General features: G+C 48.9%; 1 pseudogene; it reads right to left on the reverse strand.

Annotated features, from left to right (window-relative positions):
* Window positions 1-10,167: 10,167 nt before the first annotated feature.
* LOC108539329 (60S ribosomal protein L10-like) lies at window positions 10,168-18,048 on the reverse strand (annotated as a pseudogene).

The raw sequence follows: 18,048 nt of genomic DNA on the forward strand, positions 1-18,048 counted from the left end.
GACCCCTGGCTCTACCTGGGGTCTGGGCTTGGGTTTGTCCGTGGTCCTGCTTGTCTGCCACCCCTGTGTAAGGGGAGAAGGCGTCGTGGTCCCTGGGGTCTGGCCAGCCCCTGTTGTGACTGGACCACAGAGGGTCCCCTGTTACAGCTGCCCCCTCAAGCCTATGAACAATAAGAGAACTTCCTGCTCAGGACCGCACAGCTGGCTGGGTTCCAAGTGTGCCCTGGTCTCATGCCCTCGTCCCCCAGGTCTCCTGGGCCTCCTCTCAGGACCGGGTTGGGGTCTCCCCTAGCAGCCTAAGCAGCCAGGCTCTGCCCTCCTGGGGACCCCACTCGGGGAGAGTGGGTGCCCCTGGGATGCTCAGACCAGGACAGGGCTTTGGGGACACAGAGAACATCTCTGGGTCCAGGTAGGAGGTCAGAACAGGGTTCTAGAGATGACCTCTGACCTCCTCCTGAGGGATGAGCAGCAGTTTTCTAGAACAAAGGATTGCAGGGAACTGTCAGGCCAAAGGAGTTCTGAGTTTAAAGGCGTTAGCCTGGCCAACGTGGTGAAACCCCACCTCTACTAAAAATACAAAAAATTAGCCGGCCATGATGGTATGTGCCTATAATCCCAGCTAGTCAGGAGGCTGAGGCATGAGAATCACTTGAATTGAGGAGACAGAGGTTGCAGTGAGCTGAGATCGGGCCACTGCACTCCAGCCTGGGTGACAGTAACAGTCTGTCTCCAAATAAATAAATAAAATTAATTAATTAAAATAAAGCCTTGGAGGGGAGAGAGACCTTGGCCTGTGTATTGGTTCCACTGATCCCCTGGGTCACCATCGTCACTCCAGCTCCTGTGACTCCCTCAGTGGGACCATTTTCGTTCTTGGTGATTGCAGGATGTGTGATTGATGGAACGCCCTGCCTCCTGGCTCCTCGCCCTCTTCTCCTCCGTGATCCTGTCCTCCAGCCTGTCTCAGTCACTCAACCCTTGACCAGGGCTCCCCACACTTATTCCATAAAGAGCCAGGGAGCAAATTTAATTTTTTGAGACAAGGTCTCACTCTGTCACCCAAGCTGAAATATGATCGTGGCTCACTGCAGCCCCGACTTCCTGTCTCAGCCTGTTGAGTAGCTGGGACTACAGGCATGGACCACTATGCCCAGCTAAATTATTTATTTATTTTTATTTTTTTGGTGGGGAGGGGGTTTCCCTGTGTTGCCCAGGCTTGTCTCGAACTCCAGGGCTCAAGTGATCCACCGGCCTTGGCCTCCTAAAGTGCTGGGATTGCAGGCATGAGCCATTGTGCCTGACCAGAATAAATATTTTACACTTGGCAGGCCTTACAGTTTCTGCAACAACCACTCAACTGTGCTGTTGTAGTGTGAAAACAGCTGTGCACAGGACGTAAAAGAATGGGCAGGAGGCGGATGTGGCCTTCGGGATGTAGCCAGGCCAATGCCTTAGACCCTGCTGTTATTGATAACTGCACCCTAATGTCAATTTCAAGCATCCCACTTTCCCCCACCCCACTTCCTCCTGTCTTTCTTCCTCACTGGCACCTGCAGCTGTTGGTTACATTTTCTTCCTTGTGCGCACCTACAACACTTTCTCCTGGTTTGTTCTTTCTCTGGTTGAATCCAGCACTCTGTTTGTGCCACACCTGCACCTCTGCACCTAGACGGGGCACGATGATGGCATTCCACCATGCTGGCTGGTCGCATTTTCATTTCATGATCATTAGACGTGGCCGGGCGCGGTGGCTTACACCTGAAATCCCAGCACTTTAGGAGGCTGAGGTGGGTGGATTGCTTGAGCTCAGGAGTTCAAGACTGGCCTGGGCAACATGGTGAAACCTCATCTCCACAAAAAAATACAGAAACTAGCTGGGTGTGGTGGCATGCACCTGGAGTCCCAACTACCCATGAGGCTTAAGTGGGAGGATTGCTTGAGCCCAGGAGGCGGAGGTTGCTGTGAGCTGAGATCTCGCCACTGCACTCCAGCCTGGAGGATGAAAAAAAAGAATAAACTTTATGGGGGTCCTCGGTGCCGCCCAGCAGTGACAACAGGTCCCCTGCCTGATATATTAGTTCCTATTGCTGCTATAACAAACCACACAAACTCAGTGACTTAAAAACAATACAATTTCATTCTCCTATAGCTCTAGGAGTCAGAAGTATAAAAGCAAGGTGTCGCCAGGCCTGCTAGGCTCAAATGGGGAATTTGGTTTTGGAGGCTTTAGGGGAGAATCTGGTTCCTTGCCTTCAGCTTCCAGTGGTACCTGCATTCCTTGGCTTATGGCCCCTTTGTCCCTCTTCAGAGATAGCAATGGAGTCTCTTCAGTAGTCAGATCTCCCTCTGCCTCCCAATTATAGGGACACCTGTAATCACAACGGACCACCCAGATAATCCAGGACACTCTTCTTGTCTCAGCGTTTTGGCCAGGTTGCAGGAATTCAGACACAAATGTCTTTGCAGGGGCAAAGACAACCATTGGTTATCCAGCCTACCAGCTCCCATTCATTCAGTCTCCCACTCTTTCTATTTATCTTTTAATTTAATTAATTAATTTATTTTTTTGAGATGGAGTCTTGCTCTGTCGCCCAGGCTGGAGTGCAGTGGTGCGATCTCGGCTCACCGCAAGCTCTGCCTCCCAGGTTCAAGCGATTCTCCTGCCTCAGCCTCCCAAGTAGCTGGGATTATAGGCGCATGCCACCATGCCCAGCTAATTTTTGTATTTTTAGTAGAGAAGGGGTTTCGCCATGTTGGCCAGGCTGGTCTCAAACTCCTGACAGGTGATGCACCCATCTCGGCCTCCCAAAGTGCTGGGATTACAGACCTGAGTCACTGCACCCAGCCTATTTTATCTTTTAAATAAAAGGATTAATTGAGGTTTTTGTTTGAGACTGAGTATCACTCAGTGACCCAGGCTGGAGGGCAGTAGTGCAATCACAGCTCACTGCACCCTGAAACTCCTGGGCTCAAGTGATCCTCCCACCTTGGCTTCCCAAAGTGCTGGGACTATAGGGATGAGCCACCATGCCTTACCTTGCTCTTCTAGATGGATTATTTCTTGTGTTCTTTATCCCCAAGCCTCTGTCCTCACCCCACCCTAACCTTCGGTTAACCTTGCTGTCTATTTCACTGAGAAAATAAAACCAACATAAGAGAATGCTTCATGCTTGCCTCACCACATCTCCCCTCTCACCCTGTGTCTGTGCCCACAACCCTGGCCTTTGGTGGGTCTGAGGATGGTTCCTCCTCTGCACGGGATCTTAGCATCTCTCCTGGGTCAAGGACATTGCTTCAGCGAGTCTCCTGTCTCTTTCCTTCAGCCTCAATTTCTGTGGCTCCTGGATCTTTCCTGTTTGCATATAGACACACTGAGGCTCCTCCCATTTGCTGAACAACCTCACACCCATTAGGACGACGGCTATCAAAAACCCAGAAATTAGTGTTGGTGAAAATGTGGAGAGATGGAAAACCTTGTGCGTCGCTGAGGAGAGTGCACAATGGTCCAACTGGTATGGGATACAGTGTGACAGCGACTCAAAACATGGAACATAGAATTACCATCTGATCCAGCAACTCCACTTCTGGGTGTCTACCCCAAAGAATTGAAAACAGAGTCTCAAACGGATATTTGTACAGCTGTGTTCCTTGTTCATAATAGCCAAAAGGTGGAACCAACCTAGGTCTCCAAAACGTGGAATGGATAAACAAAATGTGGTCTACAGCCTGGGCGCAGTGGCTCACACCTATAATCCCAGCACTTTGCGGGGCTGAGGTGGGTGGATCACCTAAGGTCAGGAGTTCGAGACCAGCCTGGCCAACATGGTGAAACCCCATCTCTACTAAAAATACAAAAATTAGCCTGGAGTGGTGGCACATGCATGTAGTCCCAGCTACTCAGAAGGCTGAGACAGGAGAATTGCTTGAACCTGGGAGGCAGAGGTTGCAGTGAGCCGAGGTCGCGCCACTGCACTCCAGCCTGGGTGACAGAGCGAGACTTCATCTCAAAAAAAAAAAGAAAAGAAAAAAAAGAAGTGGTCTTCAATGGAATATTCAACTTTAAAAAGGAAGGAAATTCTGACAGGTGCTGCAACCTGGATGATCTTTGAGGACAAGGATCCCTTGTCTCTTAAACTAAGTGAAATAAGCCAGTCACAAAAGGACAAATTCTGTGTGTTTCCCGTACATGAGGTACCTAGAGTAGTAGGATTCATAGAGATGGAAAGTAGGGTGTTGGTTGCCAGAAGCTAGGAGAAGAGGGAACGGGGAGTCACTGTTTAATGGGTGCAGCGTTTCAGTTTTTTGAAATGAAGAGTTCTAGGCCAGGCATGATGGCTCACGCCTGTAATCCCAAAACTTTGGGAAGCCAAGGTGCGTGGTTCGCTTGAGCTCAGGAGTTCGAGACTGGCCTGAGCAACATAGCGAGACTCTGTCTCTATGAAAATGAGCTTGGCATGGTGGCATGCACCTGTGGTCCCAGCTACTCAGGAGGCTGAGGCGGGAAGACTGCATGAGTCCAGAAATTCGAGGCTGCAGTGAGCCATGACCCATGCCACTGCACTCCAGCCCGGGTGACAGAGTGAGACCCTGTCCAAAAAAAAAAAAAAAAAAAAAAAAAGTTCTGCAGATGGATGGTGGTGATAGTTATACAACAATGTGAAATTACTTAATGCCACCGAACTACACACTTAATGATGGTTAAGATGAGAATTTTAAACAAAAACCGAAAAGAGCAACAACTACAAAAAGATGATAAAAATTTTGTGGGAGGCTGAGGCGGGTGGGTCACCTGAGGTCAGGAGTTCGAGACCAGCCTGGCCAACATGGCGAAACCCCGTCTCTACTAAAAATACAAAAATGAGCCAGGTGTGGTGGCAGGCGCCTGTAATCCCAGCTACTCAGTAGGCTGAGGCAGGAGAATTGTTTGAACCTGGGAGGCAGAGGTTGCAGTGGGCCGAGATCACACCATTGCACTCTAGCCTGGGAGAGAAGAGTGAAACTCCATCTCAAAAAAAAAAAAAAAAGTTTTTTGTATTTCACCACAATTAACAACAACAGAAACCTTGTTCACAATTCTTCCTCCAGGCACTGTCAGATTTCTCAGCTACTCTTACAGCAAAAACACCTGGAGAACAGCATATTCAGGTCTCCAATTTGTCTTCTCCCATTTTCTCATGTGCTCACCACTTGTGCCCCCAACTCTACTCAACCTGTCTTTTGACCAGGTCTCTATGAAACTCCATACAGCTAAATTCAGCTTCAGTCCCCATCTCACTTCTACAGGCAGACGGTATTTGACCCGAGTGATCAATCTCTGCTCCTTGGAAGTGTTTCCTTGCCTGGCTGTCAGGAGCCCAGACCCCTTGACTCTCCTGCCATCTCAGGGACCCTTTCTGCCTTCCTGCCTGGTTCTTCCTCATCTCATCAACGTCTGACTCATGAGGGGGCCCAGGGCTCAGTCCTTGCACCTCTTCTCCCTCTCCAACTCCCTCGTTGCGGATCCCATCCAGCTTTAAATACCTTAAATATATCCTGATACCTCCTGATGCTTGAAGAAACAAGTAGGTATTGTGCTCTAGTTGCGGGGATGCAGTGGCTACTAAAATGAAGCTTATGTAGTGGGTAGGAAGAAAAGAAACAGATAATATCAGACAGGGATGAAGAAAATGAAGCTGGACATGGGGGACCAAGGGATGGAAGTGCTCTTTTGGATCAGGGAGGGGACCGGGAGAGGTAACCTGGGAGCAGAGGCCTGAGGGACCCAGGGATCAGCGAAGTCCGCCCTTGGCTTGGGGCAGTGAGCAGGAAATGAGGCTGAGGAGTGGCCAGGTCCAAAGGATGGCCACTGTCCTGCTAAGGCAGACAACGGGACAAAGGACTCGCTGAAGAAGTTTCACTGGTGGGGGGATATGGCCAGATTTGTCTTTTGGAATGATGTCACCAGGTGCTGGGGAGAGAGGAGGTTGGAAACTGCAGTTGTGGGGACTGCTTACCAGGAGGTGGGGGGGCTCCTTCTGAAGCCCCCTTACCTTGGCTACATTGAGGGGATGGCTGGAGAGAGATGGATTAGAAGCAGAGAGACCAGCAATGTGCTGGTCAGTCTCCATCCAGCCCTCCGGTTCCTCTCTCGGTGCTTTGTGCACTGGGAGGCTGCCTCCTGCACACACGTTCCTGGACCCTTTTCCCTGAGGCTCCCAGCAGGGTTTGGCCATGAGAGAGCACTAGCAGTGATACAGAATGGTCAGGCTCCTGGTTAAACCCCACCCTGAAGCCTGGAACCTCGGCCCTAAGTGAAAACAGCTGACCCTGTTTTTCTGCCCAAATGTTGCCTTTTTGGCCTGCCATGTGCGTATCCTGTCCCCATGAAAAGACTTCAGCTCCGCGGAGCATCCCGCGGAGCGTCACTAAAGGCTGACTGGGGGAGATCACAAGCACCCAAGCAGAGAAGCAACTGAGCGTCAGAGACGACGGATAGACAGATGTGATTAACTTCAGGTGGCGTGGCTTCAGGGAAAGATCACCTTCTTCCTGCACCATCCCCTTTTCACCTCCCTTTCCACTGAGAGCCACTTTCACTGCTCAATAAAGTTCTGCATTGATCATCTTTTAATCCATCCGTGTGACCTGATTCTTCCTGGATGCCAGACAAGAATCTGGGTGCTGAGAAGGCAGGGACTTGGATGCTGCTGTGGGGCCTGCACAGAGCCTGCTCCCGCCAGAGAGGAGTGACTGGCCAGTCCCAGCATTTGTTCCCTCCAGTCCCCCCAAAATTTGTTTTTGCTTCCATGCTTCCTCTCACGAAGAGTGGCCAGCGGTGGGGCTGAGTGAAGTGATCCACTCCAGTTCCTGCCCATGAAGGGGGCCGAGGGAACGATCCCATCTCATCAGGAGACTGAAGGATGGGAGGAAAGTGAGGCCAGGTGTGTATTCCCTCCTCCCCTTCCCCTTCTGGTAGCTTCTCCGTGCCATCACCATTGTGCCCCATAGCTTCCTGCTGGTGCTTCTCCTTGAGTGCTTCACCAGCTCTTGTGGGTTCTTCTAATGCTGGTCTCTCCTTGGCAAAAGTCCCTTCCTTCAACTTGCTTGTGCCCTGTGTTTCCTGCACAGAGGCCATTGCAGCCCCAGCAGCTCTGGTGTTCACTCATGGCGCCATTGCTGGGGATATTCACGTTTACTGAACATCCACTCTGCAGAGGCTGGGGCTGCATTGAGCTTGAGTCCCCATCTATATATACAACGGGGATAGTAACAGCACCAACCTGATTGGGATGTTAATGTTTGAAACATGAGCTGAGCCAGCGTGTGGATCATGGAAACTGGAATAAACCCCCTTCGAGAGCAGGGAATTGACTCGGGGCTGGGGGAGGGGGGCAGCTTTGGCTCCCACCTCTCACAGGCATTGGACATGGGCTGGTGCTGAGCCCGAGGTACCAGATCCAGCGCTGCTGTTTCCCAGAGCTCACCGCCTGTCTGGAGACAGAGGAGGCACCAGATGATTCCGTTTGAGGGGAATGATGATTCCATTTGGAGCAAGCAAGGGCAGCCACCTGCCTGATACGGTAACCAGTCAGCATGAGCCAGGCTTGCAGCTCCTCTCGCCCATTTCTTTGCTTTAATCAGGAGAGAATGTGTGGTTTGGCTAAGCTAGGACGAGCCTGGGAAGAGAAGGCATGTCTTTGAGTTCTCTTTATTTGATCTCATTCATTCATTATCGTTATAGAACACTCTGATGAACAAGCACAGAACCCAAAATTGTGGGTCCAGCCCAGCGCGGTGCTTCAAGCCTGTAATCCCAGCACTGTGGGAGGCTGAGGTGGGAGAATGGCTTGAGCCCAGGAGGTTGAGGCTGCAGTGAACCATGATCGAGTCACTGTACTCCAGCCTGGGTGGCAGAGTGAGACCCTGTCTAAAAAAAAAACAAAAACAGTTGTAGGTCCTTGAAGACGACCTGCCCAGGTGTGAATCCTGGATGCGACATTTCCTGTTGCTGTGATCTCAGTCAAGTGAATGAATGTCTCAGATGTCTCTGTGCCTTACTCGCCTTATCTGTAAAATGGGATTAAAATAGTACCTCCCTCAGATTGTGGGATTACATGAGTTACTATCTGAAATGCTTAGAACTGTGCCTGGCATTGTCAGGGCTCCATACATGTTAAGTACTTTTTTTTTGTAAGTGTATAGGTACTGGGAATGTTGTAGATAACAGCACAGACAAGGTCCCTGTCCACCTGGAGCTGACATGCTAGTAGGGACTATGTAAAAACAGACATGTAGGCTATGCTTGTGGCAGTAAGTGCTAAGAAGAAGAATAAAGCAAAGTAAGGGGCCCGATAGGGTTTGGGGTGCTGCCAGCTTGCAAGGTGGGTTGAGGAAGTCTTCTCTGAGGTGCTGTAGTTTGAGCAGACACCTTGGTGAGGGGAGGACAGGACAGCCATGGCACTATGGGGGGTGGGATGGGATATGGGGTTGGGAGAGTAGCCTGAAGTCGCCTAGGCTGGAGTGCAGTGGTGTGATCTTGGCTCACTGCAACCTGGGTTCAAGTGATTCTCCTGCCTCAGGCTCCCAAGTAGCTGGGATTATAGGTGCCTGCCACCATACCTGGCTAATTTTTGTATTTTTAGTAGAGACAGGGTTTCACCATGTTGGCCAGGCTGGGCTTGAACTCCTAACCTCAGGTGATCTGCCTGCCTCAGCCTCCCAAAGTGCTGGGATTACAGGCATGAGCCACCGCACCTGGCCACCTTTTCTCTTTTTTTCCCTACGGGGTGACAGTACCACCTCTCCCTGGGCTGCTTGCACTTTCACAAGAGATTCTGGACCTGTGCTTCCAAATAGAATAGCTACCAGACACAGATGCTTCTGAGTACTTGAAACATGGCTAGTTCAGGCTGAGATGTGTAAAATACATCTCAATACAAAATACCAAATATAGAAGACTCACTATGAAAAACTGTATATACAATATCTTGTTAGTAATTTTACATTGATTTACATGTTGAAATGGTCTTATTTTGGATATACTAGGTTAAATACAATATTAACTTCATTTTACCTGTTTCTTTTCACTCTGTGATTTGGCTGCTAGAAAATTTTAAAGTTATGTATATGGCGTGCATTCTATTTCTATTGGACAGCACTGCCTTACAAAGTTAAAAGCCTTCAAGATCTAATTAAATTAATTCATAATTAAAATTGCAACTCCCTCAACTCTGGGATCCCCCTACCCCTCACAGGGCTCTTACGGTACTTATCACCTTCTCAAATACTGTATAATTTACATATCTGTTATATTTATTTCTTACTGTCTACACCTCCTGCTAGAATATAAACTCTAGGATGGCAGAGCTTTATTTTACTCAGTCATGGGATTAGAACAGTCCCAAGCAGCCAGGCTCGGTGGCCAGTGGGCTCACTCCTATAATTCCAGCCCTTTGGCAGGCTGAGACAGGTGGATTGTTTGAGCCCAGGAGTTTGAGACCAGCCTACAGAACATAGTGAGAGCCCCCACACCCATCTCGACAAAAAATCAAAAAATTAGCCAGGGCCGGGCGCGGTGGCTCACGCCTATAATACCAGCATTTTGGGAGTCTGAGGCGGGCGGATCACTTGAAGCCAGGAGTTCACAACCAGCCTGGCCAACATGGCGAAACCCCGTCTCTACTAAAAATATAAAAATTAGCCAGGCATGGTGATGCGTGCCTGTAGTCCCAGCTACTCTGGAGGCTGAGGCAGGAGAATCGCTTGAACCTGGAGGCAGAGGTTGCAGTGAGCCGAGATTGCACCACTGCACTCCAGCCTGGGTGACAGAGTGAGTCTCAAAAAAAAAAAAAAAAAAAAAAATTAGTTGATTGTGCACATCTGCGGTCTTAGCTACTTGGGAGGCTGAGGTAGGAGGATCACTTGAGCTCAGAAGATTGAGGCTGCAGGGAGCCATGATTGTGCCACTGCACTCCAGTCTGGGCAACAGAGTGAGACCCGGTCCAGCCCTCTCACCGTAAAAGAGCAGTGCCAGGCACATAGTAGGTGTTCACTTGACAGTCAATGATTGGATGAATGTAGGCAAAGAGGCATTCAGTTTTTGGTTTTGTTTTGTTTTTTTTTGGGTGGACAGGAAGTAGGATATTTAATGGTGGGCATAATTTATCGGGGGCAGCACAGTGAAAGCCCTCATGAGTACAAGGCTTGCCACTTCTCCAGGGGGCCATGACTGGGGATGGACTTGACCCCACAGTCATCTGGGATGAGCTGTTTCTCAGCCACCACATCTTCAAATTCATCCGCATTGAACTTGGTAAAGCCCCACTTCTTTGAGATGTGGATCTTCTGGTGGCCAGGGAACTTGAACGTGGCCCCTACGTAGGGCCCCAATCACATGCTCCTTTTTCTGCAGCTTGGTGTGGATGAACATGATGACTTGGCCAATGCGAACCCTGGCCTTGGTGCCCTGGGGATTTCCAAAGGCACCTTGCACGCCTGTCTGAAGCCTACGCTGGGGACAGTGCTAAGGTCGAAGACATTGGAAAGGGCTGTCTCCATAGTCCCTTAGAGCAAAAATCAGGCTGTCCATGCAACAAAGGATGCTGTTTGCAACCATTACACATGGGACCCTCAGCAGTTTCCATAGTGGCCAAATCTTCAATTTTTCTAGAGATGTCCTAAATATAGATTTTCATGTGTAATCTCCAGTTACAATGAATTACTATGTTTTCAGTAATTCAAATGACCTTAGAGCATTGTGTGTGCCAACAGAAACATTTCTGCAGGAGTTTCGGCTACCTGTCTACATCCCCTGTGATCCAGATGATTCCAGAAACTGATATAGGAAGCCAGGTGGGGAGGAACCTGATGTGGGGAGAGTGTGGAACTGGGTTCTGCAAATCTGCCTGTCCCAGAAAACTTACCCCTTCTGGGCCAACATGCATCTAAGTGGGTGGTAATTAAGGAATGACCCCCATCTCCTGCATACCTTCCTCTGGTATGTATACAACTAAAAAAGAAAGCAAGGTGTCTGTATTAGTCCATTTTCACACTGCTATGAAGAAATACCTGAGACTGGGTAATTTATAAGGAAAAAGAAGTTCAATAGACTCACAGTTCCCTATGGCTGAGGAGGCCTCACAATCATGGCAAAAGGCAAAGGAGGAGCAAAGGCATGTCTTACATGGTAGCAGGCTAGAGAGTGTGTGCAGGGGAACTGCACTTTATAAAACCACCAGATCTCATGAGACTTATTCACTATCATGAGAACAGTATGGGAAAAAACCCACCTCCATGATTTAATTACCTCCCACCAGGTGCCTCCCACAACATGTGGGGATTATGGGAGCTATAATTCAAGATGAGATTTGGGTGGGGACACTGCCAAACCATATCATTCTTCCCCTGGCCCCTCCAAAATCTCATGTCCTCATATTTCAAAACCAATCATGCCTTTTCAACAGTCCTCCAAAGTCTTAACTCCTTTCAGCATTAACTCAAAAGTCCACAGTCCAAAGTCTCATCTGAGACAAGGCAAGTCACTTCCACCTACGAGCCTGTAAAATCAAAAGCAAGTTAGTTACTTCCCAGATACAACAGGGCATTGGGTGAATACACTTGTTCCGAATGGGAGAAATTGGCCAAAATGAATGGAGTACAGGCCCCACGCAAGTCTGAAATCCAGTGGGGCAGTCAAATCTTAGAGCTCCAAAATGATCTCCTTTGATTCCATGTCTCACATCCAGGTCAAGAGGTGGGTTCCCATAGTCTTGGGCAGCTCCCCCTCCTCTGGCTTTGCAGGATACAGTCCCCCTCCTGGCTACTTTCATTGGCTGTTATTGAGTGTCTGCAGCTTTTGCACGTGCACAGTGCAAGCTGTCCTACCATTCTGGGGTCTGGGGGATGGTGGCCCTCTTCTCACAGCTCCACTAGCCAATGCCCCAGTGGGGACTCTGTGTGGAGGCTCCCATCCCACATTTCCCTTCTGTACTGCCCTAGCAGAAGTTCTCCATGAGGGCTTCACCCTGCAGCACAACTCTTCCTAGTGTTTCCATATATCCTCTGAAATCTAGGCAGAGAGGTTCCCAAACCTCAATTCCTGACTTCCGTGCACCTGCAGACGTAACACCATGTGTAAGCTGTCAAGGCTTAGGGCTTGCACCCTCTGAAGCAATGACCTGAGGTGTATGTTGGCCCCTTTTAGCCACGGCTGGGACACAGGGACCAAGTCTCAAGACTGCACAAAACAGCAAGGCCCTGGGCCTGGCCCACAAAACCATTTTTTTCTCCTAGGCCTTGAGGCCTGTGATGGGAGGGACTGCCATGAAGACCTCTGACATGCCCTCTATGAAGGGGTGGCCTGCCCCTCCACACCTATGGGCGTTTCTCATTAGGTGGAACAAGAGACTTGAGAAAAGAAATGAGACACAGAGACAAAGTATAGAGAAAGAAAAGTGGGCCCAGGGGACCAGCGCTCAGCATACAGAGGACCCACGCCGGCACCGGTCTCTGAGTTCCCTCAGTATTTATTGATCGTTATCTTTACCATCTCGGAAAAGGGGAAGCGGCAGGACAACAGGAGTAATAGGGAGAAGGTCAGTAGAAAGACCTACGAATAAAGATCTCTGTGACATGAATAAGTTGAAGGAAAAGTGCTGTGCCTTGATATGCATATGCAAATATCTCTTTTCAGAGCATAAAGAGCAGTATTGCTGCTAGCAAGTCCCACCTTCAGCCCTAAGGGGTTTTCTCCTAAGGAGGTTTTCTCCTAAGGCAGTTTTCTTCTATCTCAGTAAATAGAACACACAATGGGGTTTTACACTGTGTTAGCCAGGATGGTCTTGATCTCCTGACCTCGTGATCCATCCGCCTCCGCCTCCCAAAGTGCTGGGATCACAGGCATGAGCCACCGTGTTCGGCCTCTTTTTTTTTTTTTTTTAGATGGAGTCTTGCTCCGTTGCAGGCTGGAGTGCAATGGCGCAATCTTAGCTTACTGCAACCTCTGCCTCCTGGGTTCAAGCAATTCTCCTGCCTCAGCCTCCTGAGTAGCTGGGATTATAGGTGTGTGCCATCGCGTCCGGCTAATTTTTGTATTTTTAGTAGAGACAGGGTTTCACCATGTTGGTCAAGCTGGTCTCGAACTCCTGACCTCGTGATTGGCCTCCCAAAATGCTGGGACTACAGGCATGAGCCACCACGCCTGGCCACTTTACTTTCATTTACAGTTTATTATAAAGGATGCAACTAATGGAAAAATGCATAGGCTAAGGTATTGGAGATGCAGTGGCGTTCGGAACTTCCATGCCCTCGCAGGCTGAACCACTCTCCCAGCACTCCCTGGAAACACTCTGAACCTTTAGGTTTTTTTTTTTTTTTTTTTTTTTTGAGATGGAGTCTTTCTCTGTTGCCCAGGCTGGAGTGCAGTGGCCCGATCTCAGCTCACTGCAAGCTCCGCCTCCCAGGTTCACGCCACTCTCCTGCCTCAGCCTCCCGAGTAACTAACACCATGCCGCCACGCCTGGCGAATTTTTTTGTGTTTTTATTAGAGACAGGGTTTTGCTGTGTAAGCCAGGATGGTCTCGATCTCCTGACCTTGTGATCAGCCCGCCTGTGCCTCCCAAAGTGCTGGGATTACAGGCATGAGCCACCGTGCCCGGCCACCTTTAGGATTTTTACGTGGGCATGATTGACTAAATCATTGGCCATTGGTGACTGAACTTAATCTCCAATCCTCCCCGGAGGCCGGAGGCAGTCGAAGAGTGTGTGTGTTTTTGCGTGAGATAGGCCCACCCTCTCTCTAATAACACGGTTGCTTCCTCTGGCAACCAGCCGCATTCTGAAGCTATCGAGGGGCTTTCAGCCACCAGTCATCTCAGGAACCTATGAAAAGACACTCTTCTCTCTCTGGAGATTCTGGGAGTCCCAGAAACTCTTGGGCTAGGAACTTGGGGCTGTCTACCAAAGAGTATAAAGCTTCGGCCAGGCGCAGTGGCTCACACCTGTAATCCCAGCACTTTGGGAGGCTGAGGCGGGTGGATTACTTGAGGCTAGGAGTTTGAGACCAGCCTGGCCAACATGATGAAACACCATCTCTACTAAAAATACAAAAATTAGCCGGGCGTGGTGGTACATATCTGTAATCTCAACTACTTGGGAGGCTGAGGCAGGAGAATCGCTTGAACCCGGGAGGCAGAGGTTGCAGTGAGCTGAGATCGCGCCACTGCACTCCAGCCTGGGCAACTGGGTGACAGAGACTGTCTCAAAAAAAGAAAAAAAAAAAAAAAAGAAACAAAACAAAGAGTATAAAGTTTCAGTTAGACAAGAGAAAGAAGCTATAGTGATCTATTGCTCAGGATGGTGACTATAAGAAATAATACATTGCATATTTCAGAATTGCTAAAAGAGTAGGTTTTAAGTGTTTGCATCCACAAAAAAATATGTTAGCTGATGGATTTGTTCATTAGCTTGATTTAATCATTCCACATTGTAAATAGATATCCAAACAGTGCACTGTACCCCATAAATATATACAATTATTTGTCAAAGCAATGTCTCATGCCTGTAATCCCAGCACTTCGGGAGGCCAAGGTCGGAGGAATGCTTGAGCTCAGGGATTCGAGACCAGCCTGGACAATATGGCAAAACTCTGTCTCTACTAAAAATACAAAAATTAGCTGGGCGTGGTGGTGCATGTCAGGAATCCCAGCTCCTCGGGAGGCTGAGGCATGAGAATTGCTTGAACCTGGGAGGCAGAGGCTGCAGTGAGCCAAGATGGTGGCACTACACTTCAGCCTGGGCAACAGAGTAAGACTCTGTCTCAAAAAAACAAAAATTAGCCGGGTGTGGTAGTGCACAGGTACTGTAGCCTATAGTCCCTCTGATAGTTTTGTCTTTTCTGGAATTTCATAGAAATGAAATTATTATGGTATGTGGTCTTTGTGGTCTTTTGCCACATAGCTAATACTTTTGAGGTTCCTCCAGATCGTCCTTGCGTCAGTAGTTTGTTCCTTTTTATTGCTGAGTAGTGCTCCATTGTGTGAGTATATTGCAATTTGTTTATCCACTCTCCTATTGATGGACATGTTGATTTTTTTTTTTGGCTTTTATGAATAAAGCTGCTATGAGCATTCATGTATAAGTCTTGGTATGGGCATACATTTTAATATCTCTTGGGTAATATCTAGCAGTGGGATTGCTGTATGGTAAATGTATATTTAAACATTTATGGGAAACTGAGGGCACCAAGATTTTCAGTCATACTGGTCGAATGAACGGTGCCCAGGAATTTGTGTTTTTTATTTTTTGAGACAGGGTCTCTGTTGCCCAGGTTGGAGTGCACAGGCATGATCATTGCTCACCGTAACCTTGAACTCATGGGCTCAAGCAATCCTCCTGCTTCCTGCTCCCAGTAGTTGGGAGTACAGGCAGGCATCACCATGCCCAACTAATTTTTTCATTTTTAAGTTTTTGTAGAGATTGGGGTCTCCTTATGTTGCACAGGCTGGTCTTGAATTCCTGGCCTCAAGCAATCCCCACCACCTCCTTGGCCTCCCTAAGTGCTAGGATTACAGGTGTGAGCCACGGTGCAGGGCCCTGTGCAGGTTATTTATTTATTTATTTTTGGATTTTTTTTTTTTTTGAGATGGAGTCTCTCTGTTGCCCAGGCTGGAGTGCAATGGTGAGATCTTGGCTCACTGCAACCTCTGCCTCCCGGGTTCAAGCAATTCTCCTGCCTTAGCCTCCTGAGTAGCTGGGATTACAGGCGCCTGCCACCATGCCTGGCTAAGTTTTGTATTTTTAGTAGAGATGGGGTTTCGCCATGTTGGCCAGGCTGGTCTTGAACTCCTGACCTCAGGTGATCTGCCTGCCTTGGCCTCCCAAAGTGCTGGGGTTATAGGCGTAAGCCACGGCGACTGGCCATATGCTTATTTATTTATTTATTTTGAGAGAGAGTCTTGCTCTATTGCCCAGGTGGGAGTGAAATAGCGCAGTCTCAGCTCACAGTAACCTCCACCTCCTAGGTTCAAGCAATTCTCCTGCCTTAGCCTCCCGAGTAGCTGGGATTACAGGCACCCACCACCATGTCCAGCTAATTTTGTACTTTTAGTAGAGACAGGGTTTCTCCATGTTGGTCAGGCTGGTCTTGAACTCCTGACGTCAGCTTATCCACCCAAATCTGCCTCCCAAAGTGCTGAGATTACAGGCGTGAGCCACTGTGCCTGGCCTGGGCCATGTGCATTTCTAACAAGCTTCCCAGGTACAGCCAGGTGTCTGTGCTAGGTGATCTGGACTTCAACGTCCTTCACCTCTGAAGGACGGCCTTCCTTCCCCCTTCTGCCTGTGGAGTTCCAGGTTTTACTCCCTAACCTCAGCCCCAGAGGAGACCCAGCATCCAGATTCTGAGAGGTTGATCCCACCATACAGAAACCCTGGTCCAGCTCAGGAGTGAGTCAGTCCACATACACCCTCATTAGATTAGCATCATGAGGGGTGGCAATTATTATGGTAAATACATGATTGTAAGCTTGCCATCCTGCTTCCTGCATCTTCTGACTTTATATGAGCCTGAGGTCTCCCTCTTGCCCTTCTTGTGATAATGCAAGGAGGAAGTGTTCAGTTGTTCATTCATATACACTTACTGAGTCTTTTCTGTGCTAGGTAATGTTTAGGTGTTGAAGAAACACTGTGAAAGGGATACAATCTCTGTTTTCAAGGTACTGGGGAACGAACAACATACGTATAAACAACTAAGATAATCTCAGGGAGTATTAGGTTCCATGAAGAAAATACAACAGGGTAATGGAGAATGGAACTTTATTTTCATTTTTGTTTTTGAGAGGGAGTCTCGCTCTGTCTGGAGAGCAGACGGGCGATCTTGGCTCACTGCAACCTCGGCCTCCCAGGTTCAAGGAATTCTCCTGTCTCAGCTTCCCCAGTAGCTGGGACTACAGGTGTGCACCACCACGCCTGGCTAATTTTTGTAGTTTTAGTAGTGATGGGGTTTCACTATATAGGCCAGGCTAGTCTCAGACTCCTGACCTCAAGTGATCTGCCCGCCTCAGCCTCCTGAAGTGTTGGGATTACAGGCGTGAGTCACCCTGCCCAGCTCATAATGGAACTGGAGATAGGCAAACGTCTTTTCTGAGTGCAACATCTGAAGCCAGAGGGAGTCAGCTATATTAATATCCAGAGCTATTCTGTAGCTCTGGATTGGCCACACGAGGCTTTTGAGCACTGGAATTGTGGCCAGTTTGTACTGAGATGTGCAGTAAATATAAAATATACCCGAATTTCAAAAACTTATTATAAAAAAGTTAACATATTCTATTAGTGATTTTTTCTTTTGGCTACATGTTGGGATGATCATATTTTGAACATATTGGATTAAATATATTAAAATGAAGTTCATTTTCTTCTTTTTCGTTTTTAAAATATGTACCAACTAGTAAATGTAAATTGCCTATGTGGCTGGCATTGTATTTCTATTGGTCTGGGGAGAAGGGTCCTAGGTAGAGAGAACGGCAAATGTACAGTTCCAAGGGCAGAAACTGAAGGATGCCGGGGCAAGGGCAGCCAGGGAAAAAGTGGCTGAAATGGGAAGGGACCAGATCTAGTGGGACCTTGGTGGCAGCTCTGTAAGGAGGTGGGTTTTAATTGAAGTACGGTTGGGACGCCATTTTAAGCAGGGAAGAGCAGGGTCTGAATTCACAGGCCCCTGTGGCTGCGAAGTTGGGAACGGACTGCGGGTGAGTGGGCCAGACGGACGGCCGATTGCACCTTTCGCGTGGATGGAAGGCAGGGTGGTTGTAGGTGGGAAGAATCCTGGGTATTCCCATGCTGTCTGAACCAAAGTCATTTGTGGCCCTGCCCTCCCCTGGGACTCAGTTTCCCCACCTATAAAATAGACCCCAGTGTTCGCAAACCCTGAAGGGGCCCGCAGCCCTGCAGGAGCCGCCGCCGGCGCCAGGGGGCACCTCCTCGATAACTCGGCGCTCGGCTGGCCAGGCACCGGCGCGTCGGCCGCTCGATTGGTCGCGTCGGGGCCGGCTGAGCGCCGCGGGCCTGCGCCAT

The sequence above is a fragment of the Rhinopithecus bieti genome, unplaced genomic scaffold (genome assembly GCF_001698545.2).
Source record: "Rhinopithecus bieti isolate Rb0 unplaced genomic scaffold, ASM169854v2 scaffold_16234, whole genome shotgun sequence".
Taxonomy (NCBI): Eukaryota; Metazoa; Chordata; class Mammalia; order Primates; family Cercopithecidae; genus Rhinopithecus; species Rhinopithecus bieti.